Source organism: Triticum urartu, chromosome 4A (assembly GCF_056163025.1).
Source record: "Triticum urartu cultivar PI428250 chromosome 4A, HENAU_Tu73, whole genome shotgun sequence".
NCBI classification, from domain to species: domain Eukaryota; kingdom Viridiplantae; phylum Streptophyta; class Magnoliopsida; order Poales; family Poaceae; genus Triticum; species Triticum urartu.
Genome location: NC_141876.1, coordinates 538,826,580 through 538,835,211, shown reverse-complemented (window position 1 = coordinate 538,835,211; position 8,632 = coordinate 538,826,580).

Genomic DNA, 8,632 nt, shown 5'->3' with positions numbered 1-8,632 from the left:
CACCCCGATGTAATGATGCTACAGTAACCCCTGGGGTTAAGTTAATCATTTTTCTAAACAAGTGTTTGATCATCTTTGGTTCTCTCTCATTTCAAATTCCAGTTGAATTCAATTTCAAATTCTGAGTGAAATTCAAAATTGCTCAAACATGAAAAATAAAATGTTCATTATGTGCCAAATAATCCACAACTAATATTGGTGGTGAACCAACATTTTTGCAAAGTGTTTAAGTGGCCTAAACTACTTAAAACAGTGACCTAGGCAATAAATTAAATGCCTTTGTAATTTATAAAATTTGCAAACTTCTTCAAAAGTCTCACAATCTTTTTGTGGCAGTGCACATTAATTCTTTGAAATTGTTTTGGCCAGTGGCATATTTTTTCAAAGTCTTTAGTGACTAAAATAAAAATGCAGAAGTTGCTGAAAAAAAAGAAAAGCAAAATAAAGAAAAGGCCCCCTGGACCTAACCCACCTGGGCCGGCCCACCTGCCCCACCCTAGCCAGCCCGGATCCCCCCTGCCCGTCCCCTTCCCTGTTCCCCCGATCGGGGTCAGAACAGGGGCGTAGCCCCGCCGAACCCACTCGCCGTCGTCGGCGAGGGGATAAGGCCCCACGCCTCCCCGCCTCCACTCACCTTGCTCCTATGCCACCCCACTCCCCTCTCCCTCTCCATGGAGCTCGCCTACTCCTCCCTTCTCTCTGCCGAGCGCAATCGAGCGTGGCCGCCGCCACATCTCCGTCGACCCCGCGGCCACCGAGCCCCTCCGACCCTGCCAATCTGCCCGGGAGCCCCAGCGTCATAGACCCCTTCGTCCGGTGCAGTTGGATCAAGTCGGGGAGCAGCGCAGCAACTCCGACGACCCGATCCCCTTCTCCGACCAGCGCCACGACATCGCCTTGATCTCCTCCGCCTCTGCTCTTCTAAGCCCTCATCGGACCACCTTGTGTCCCCGCGGCGAGCTCCACATCCTCCCTCCCCTCTGTCTTGCTCGGATTTGAGCCGTGGGTAGCCATTGCCATGGCCGTGCCCTTGCTTCCATCGTAGAACTCGTAGTCGCTGCCCTCTTTCACCCCGCGCCTAACCAAGGACACCGCCGTGCTTCTGGGACTCCAGGCAGTGCGTGCGCATCGTTTTTCTTCGTGGGCGAGCCTCTGGACTCGAGCCCGAAACCTCCGCGCTTCGGCCGCCGCTAGAGCTTGTTGTAGTCACAGTTTTGGCCATCCCCGTCGACGCTGGTACCCCCAGATCGCTTCGCGCCGTCGCTCTGGTCCCGTAGATGCTCGCGGTGGTCCAAACGGACCACCACAACCGATTTCCGGCTACCGCCCGAGCGCGCCGTATTGGGTCACCGGAGCAACTCCGGCGCCGACCGTCGACGTGGCTAGGCGGGACGCACCCCTGGCTCGCTGCTAGTGGGCCCTATGGGCCCCGTTGACTGGGTTGACCCAATCAATGTGATGACTCAGTAGCCAGTGTCACTGACATGCGGTCCCCACCGCATAATTAGTTTAACTAAAACGTTTTTAAAATTGAAATTAATTAGTTAGTTAATGAGTCACTGACATGTGGGGTCTAGTAGTTAATTAACTCTGCTTAGTTAAAATAAAACACCGTTAGCCTCTCTGTCTATGACAGTTGGGACCCACTGGTCAGTTTGACGAGCCAGCAGGTCTGCTGACCTGCTGCTGTCATGCTGACACTTTGCTGAAGTCATAACTCCATTTCAGTTAATATAAATAAATTCAGAAAATGGTTTAATCTTTAAAAATTGATAGAAAATAAACCGTAACTCGGATGAAGATGTTTTCTACATGAAAGTTGCTCAGAAAAATGAGACGAATCCGAAACACGGTCCGTTTACCTGTTGGATGCCTCTAACTATTTGAACATGGAACATTCCCCGTCTAGTCATCTGTCTGACACAGATTCGGAACTGGGAAAACATTCCCGGTTGAATCCCCCCTTCACCTATTCGTGTAGACATACGTTAGGTCACACCCGGCACGTCATTTTATCATGTCATACTTAGTGATGCATCTATTTGCTTTGTATTTACTTTTTCTTCCCCCTCTTCTCTCCGGTAGCCCCGAAGACCGATGTTGCCCCTGTGATCGACTACGTCGACGACACTTCTTCCTTTTCAGCAGAGCTTCCAGGAAAGCAAACCCACATTGATCATTCCGATATCGCCCATTCCCTTCTCTCTTCTGCTTGCATTAGAACTGCTACTGCTTTCTGTATGATCCTACTCTGATGCATAGCCTGTTTTTGTTGCCTGCTTTCATACCTTTCCTACTTATTCTAAACTGCTTAGTATAGGTTGGTTAGAGATCCATTAGTGAACCCCACCTTGTCCCAGTTGCCCCTACTTTATGTTCGATGACTCGATCAACGTGATCGACGTCTAGGCCCCAACACCGAACATCACCCCCTTAGTTGTACGACTCTTCATAGTTACTATCGAGTGCCGAGGGTGGTACCTCATCAGCACTTCTAATGTTAACCCTATAGTGTAGCTATTCGGTCGTGGTCATCGAGGGTGATTCCTCTTTGACCACTCCCGATAATGACTCTGTCATGCAACCCCTCAAGTGTGGATCAACGAGGGTGATTCCTCCAAGTTCACCTTGATGATTACATCGAGTGGGAATCCATCGAGGGTGGTTCCTCAGGTTTTTCCCCTTGCTGTTTCAGACACACGGTTACTTTGACTTACCACAAAACCATGATGACATCGGGTCGGCCCCGAGGGGTACCCGCGAGTGATGTGAAGTCAGGTTGGTCTGGAGGATACCCGCAAGTTTTCCACGCGGCGCGGCCAGGCATTCTTAGCCCTTGCCGCAAGTCCGTGAGACATGGCGATGGGACCACATATCATGGATCATTGATCGTTACCGCACTCTACCAAGACACTAACGGTTTGGATATTTGATCCAAGTAGGCCTATGGCCTTTTCGCACTAACCACCATGTGGGAATAAGTATGGGCACTCTGCATCGTATGTATCAGCCGAAAGCTCACTGACGTCAGCAATGGAGCGGCGCAAGCCGGGTTGGACTGCGTAAGCACCTGCCTTTTTAAGGAGCTTGCCAGGTCTGCTCACTGGCCGCCCTCGCAACATGCAGGATTGCAAAGGACAATTGGCCCATGACCCCTTCGCATTTAGGATGTAGACCGACGTGCTGGCCTCTCTGTTGAGACTAGGTAGGACTACAGTGTGTTGATTAGCCGAGGCCGGTCATGACCTGATGGTGTGTCCGGCCGGAGTTGATCGAGCGTGTTGGGTAAGTTGGTGCACCCCTGTAGGGAAGAAAACATCTATTGATAGCCTGTCCTATGGTAACGGATGCTTGGAGTTGTATCCAATCGATACAACTATAACTGGATACTGGATGCTGAGGCATGTAATGGATATGATGGCTACGGGATTGTTTCCTCGTAGGGAGTCGAGGAAGTGATCACGGGGAAATGTTACAACATGCTTATTAATATTATAATATGCCACTCTTATCTCTTCTGATGCTGCAAGATGGTTGGAGCTGCTTGAAGATGCTAGTCTTCGATAGGCTAGGCTTTCCCCTTCTCTTCTGGCATTCTGCAGTTTAGTCCACAAATACAACCCATTCCTTTAATATAGATGCATACTTAGTTTAGATCCGATGAAAGTCTTGCGAGTACTTTGGTTGAGTACTCACGGTTGCTCTGCTACCTCTTTTTCCCCCATACCCAATTGTTGCGACCAGATGACGGATCCCGGAGCCAGACAACACACTGATGACTACTACTACTACCCCGAGGCTGCCTACTACTACATGACGACCGTTGACGACCTGGAGTAGTTAGGAGGCTCCCAGGCAGGAGGCCTTGTCTTTTCGATCGTTGTTGCTTTTGTGCTAGCCTTCTTAAGGCAAACCTTGTCTAACTTATGTCTGTACTCAGATATTGTTGCTTCCGCTGAATCTTTTGTATTCGAGCCCTCAAGGCCCATGGCTGGTAATATAAAGCTTGTATTATTTTAATTTGTGTCTAGAGTTGTGTTGTGATATCTTCCCGCGAGTCCCTGATCTTGATCGTACACGTTTGCGTGTATGATTAGTGTACGATTGAATCGGGAGTGTCACAAGTTGGTATCAGAGCCGACTGCCTGTAGGTAGCCCCCTTCCAACTCCTTGGCCGAAGTCGAGTCTAGTCACTACAAAATACTTTTTACTAACATGGTTGTGTGTCTTACGGGCCCACGTCGCCATTGGGTGGTATTAGGATCTTTTACTCCTCATCTATACTCTAGGACTCTGATCTCTCTTCCATTCGGGTTAAACGGATTTACTAACTCTAACATTAGGATCTCGTGACCACATTCACCCCAAAGTTGGATAAGCCATAGTTATTCCTTAGAATAGTATCTTGAATAGTACACACAATGTCGTGTTGACTACTGTCGACGTTCTGGGAACGGGGGTCCCCAGACTTGCCTGCCTGCGGCCTGCGGCGTGGCTCAAAGGGGGGCCCAGCACGGCCCATCTTCACCAACACAAACCCAAGACCCTCGCGAGGGGCCAAGCCTCGTGGGGCGGACGACGCGAAGCTTCCTCAGGCACGGCCTCGTCAGGCTGGCTCACGAGGAGGCGGAGAGATCAAGGCGGGGTACCTCACGAGGTGCCATGAAGCAAGCCATGACAACTCAGGGCGCCAGGCGGGTGCCAGCCCGCGCAGCGTCCTCCTTTCCTCTTTGGTGCAAAGGGGGCAAGCACAACCGCGGAGTACCAAGGCATCAGGCAAAGGTTGCCATTTCGGTGCAACGAGACCAAGACCAGGAGGACTACGAGATGGAGGTCACCGTGGAGCCCAAGACGGCGTCATCACCAGAGCTTTGCGCAGGCGAAGACTACTTTTGTCAGGATAGCTGATACTTGCTGTCCCCCTTCAAATTAGCCCGCCATTGTTGGCTCCCTTCCCGCTCAATATTTGGGAAGAGGACCAGGGCCTCTATAAATAGGACCAGCCACCCACATAGCCGGGGGGAGGACGAAAAAGAGATAGGAAGGAAGAGGCCCGTTAGAAGGGTCGGGAAAAAGGAGAGCAGAGAGAGAAAGAGAGAGAGAGAGAGAAAGGTGGCTGAACTCCTCCCAGCAGTTCATCGCCTCAGCCAAGAACAGACCCTCGCGAGGCTGTTCTTCCTTGTATTGTTCATCATCATCAGCCCAAGAGGCAATCCACACACCACACACTGGAGTAGGGTATTACACCACAACGGTGGCCCGAACTAGTATAAACCCTGTGTCTCTTGTGTTGTTCTTTCCTTAGTTTAGATCCTAGCATGGCGGAGGGGTGCAGGTAGGTAGGAGGCGAAATCTCCGCGCGCACCCCAGTGTTCGAACCTCAAGGGTCTGCCGGAACCCGAAATCCGACATTTGGCGCGCCAGGTAGGGGTGCACCAGAGTTCGTCTTCCACCACCCCGTTCTCCTCCGACCGTCACGCCCATGTCTGACGCTCGTCGGGCCCGCGCCGAGCGCCGGGCCGCACTCGCTTCCTGCATCGCCCAGACGGCCCCTGTCGGTGGGCGTCCACGCCGTTCCCCGTCACCTGCCGTCAACGCCGCCACCGGCCCGGCGGGGGACGAGCGGCAAGCATCGTCCCAGCATCCGTCCGTGCGGCAAGACGGCCGCACCGCAACTCCCTCGCTCGCCCCAGCTGGATCTTCGTCCCGCGCGCTCCACGCGCCCATGGAGGCTCGGGCTGCACTCATCGCGGCAAACGAGCTCCTGCGCTACCGTCCCGTCGACGACGTCTACGAAGAATGGCTCGACCGCGTCGCCGAGCTCGTCCGCGCTGCAGGGGGCTCTTCCGCGCCATCCGTTCCGCTACACCGCACCCTGCCCCGCGCGGGCGAAGAGGCTCCGGCGGCGCCCCGGCCGCCTCCTCCTCAAGAAGACGCCATGGCTCCAAGGCGCATGGCCCCTGGGCGGAACCCGCTCCGTCAGGTGCCAGCGCAGCAAGAACAGAGCTGCCAAGAAGTCCCTCGCCCGCCAAAAGCTGCCCGGGCGCTCCCTGCTCCAGCACGTCGTGACCATCCCCCTGCTCCCGCGCGTGGGGACATGCAAGACCAGGCTCTCCGTCACCTAAGGCCTCCCATGGCCACAGCAGGCTGCCGCGCCTACACCCCTGAACTACGCAGCGTCACGTGGCCCGGCAAGTTCAAACCAGACCTGCCTCCTCGCTACGACGGCATGGCCGACCCTGCGGAGTTCCTCCAGCTCTACGAGCTGGGCATCGAAGCTTCCAACGGAGACGAGAAGGTCATGGCGAACTGGTTTCCCATGGCGCTCAAGGACGGGGCCCGCACCTGGCTCCTGAACCTGGCTCCAGGCACAATCTCCTCCTGGGAAGAGATGCGCACCCGCTTCATCGCCAACTTCCAAGGTACTCGTGACCGGCCACCCGTCGTGAGCGACATGCGCCGCATCAAGCAACAACCCGGGGAGACCCTGCAGAAGTACATCCAGCGCTTCAACAACGCACGCCTCAAGACCCCCAAGGCGATCGAGGAGGCCATCATCTCAGCTTTCTCCGACGGAGCGCGCGACGTCAAGATGAAGGAGGAGCTGGCGATGCATGAAGACCTGTGCACTTCCTTGGAGCTGTTCAACTTGGCAAACAAGTGCGCCAGGGCTGAGGAGGGGCGTCTCTCCCTCCTCGAGCTGCCTGCCGCAGACCCAGAAGAGAAGAAGCTCAAGGCTAAGGATGTGAAGCGCAAGGGGGCTGCAGTGCTCGCGGCAGAACCAGACACCAAGCGGGGCAGAGATCAGCCCGAACCTCCCAAGGGCAGCCGGTACTGCGTGTACCACGACCTCCACACCCACAACACCAACGAATGCCAAGAACTCCGAGCCGTGCGTGAAGGAAGGATCGGCCGTCGCCCCGACCGCGGTGACCGGGGCTACGGTCGAGGAGGAGGAAGAAACACATGACGCTGGGAAGACCGTGGGCCGCGCCAAGGGTGGCGCGACCAACCTCGCGAGGATCGCTGGCAAGACCCGCCTCGCGAGAGAGGATGGAGGGATCAGCCTCGCGAGGGAGACTGGAGGGATCAGCCTCGCGAGGATCGCCTGCTAGGCAACGCAGGCCTCCCACCGCTGCCGTCGCAGCCAAGGAGAAACGATGACCGCCATCAGGACGAGGAGGCTGGGGGCTTTCAGGAGCCGCGCGCGATCGCCTGCATCTTGGGTGGAGCACAAGCCCCGGCCTCTTAGCGCATCTTCAAGCAGTTCGTCCGTGAAGTGAACGCAGTACTCCCCAAACTCGAAGCCACACGCCCTCTCAGGTGGTCGGCGTGCGCCATCACGTTCAGCTCAGCAGATCAGCTCAAGTGTGCGGCAACAGCCGGAGTCCTCCCGATGCTTTGTTCCCCAATCATTAGCAACGTGGTGGTCACCAAGACCCTCATCGATGGCGGGGCAGGGCTCAACGTCCTGTCCGTGGAGACGTTCAACAACCTCCAAGTGCCCTACAGCCAGCTTCAGCCAACCAAGCCCTTCTTCGGTATCACTAACGGCTCCACGGTCCCGATTGGGCAGGTCCGCCTCCCTGTCACCTTCGGGGCACGCGACAACTACCGCACCGAGCTCATCGACTTCGACGTCGCTCACATTCACCTGCCGTACAACGCCATCCTTGGGTACCCAGCGCTGGCCAAGTTCATGGCCGTAACTCACCACAGCTACAACGTCCTCAAGATGCCAGGAAGTGGCGGAGTCATCATGGTGCCCTGTGAAGAGAAGGACGCGGTGTGTTCCCTGGAACGAGCCTTTCAGGCCGCATCACTAGAAGACCCGGATCGCGGAAGCAGGAGGCTTCCCGAGACCGCCCCCAAGAAGAAGAAGACATCGTCCGGCCCGGCCCCTCAGGAGGCAGGCCCCTCAGGGCCCGCGCCTGCCCAAAGGGAACCTCCTTCCATCGCATAGGAAAGCGCGCCCAGTGCCCTCCCCAGGCAGGGCTCGGGGGCTCTCCCCTGGAGGGCCACCGACCTAGCTAGGGTCACGAGGGAGGCGCTTGGGCACCACATGGAGGCGTGTTTTGAAGCACGCTTCCCTCAAGAAGGAGCAAGGCAAGGAGATCCAGACCCACAAGAGTTCGTCAGCAAGGCCATTCAGGAGCTACAGGAGTCAAGAGTCATGAGAGGCTCCCGCCGCCTACCAGCAGTGGCCCCCCATCCAGGCGAGGATGGTGGGCTGCACGTCTGCATCGACATACCAGGGCTCAACCGAGTCGTCTCTCTGGAGCGCCTCTGGCCCTCGCGAGTGGGGCGCTGCGGAGGTCCACCCCACAGCTACGTTCGCATGCCTTACGGCTTGCCGAACGCGGCTGACGCGTACCAGCGCCTCATGAGGGGCATCACGGAGGCACGAGAGGCCAGGCGTTCCGCAGCCCTGGCAGAGATGGAGATGGCCCGCGAGGAGCCGCCAGCGCCTCCGGAGCCTCCCGAGGCCCCTGGGCCTGGGGGCTCGTGAGGATCGGCTCCCGCAGCCCCCCGAGCCTGCTACACCAACACCCCTTCGTCCTCAACATCATCAGGTGACATCTTTCGAGTTTTACTTCCAGCTGGGAGCGCCCCTAGGGTTGCATTATTCCCA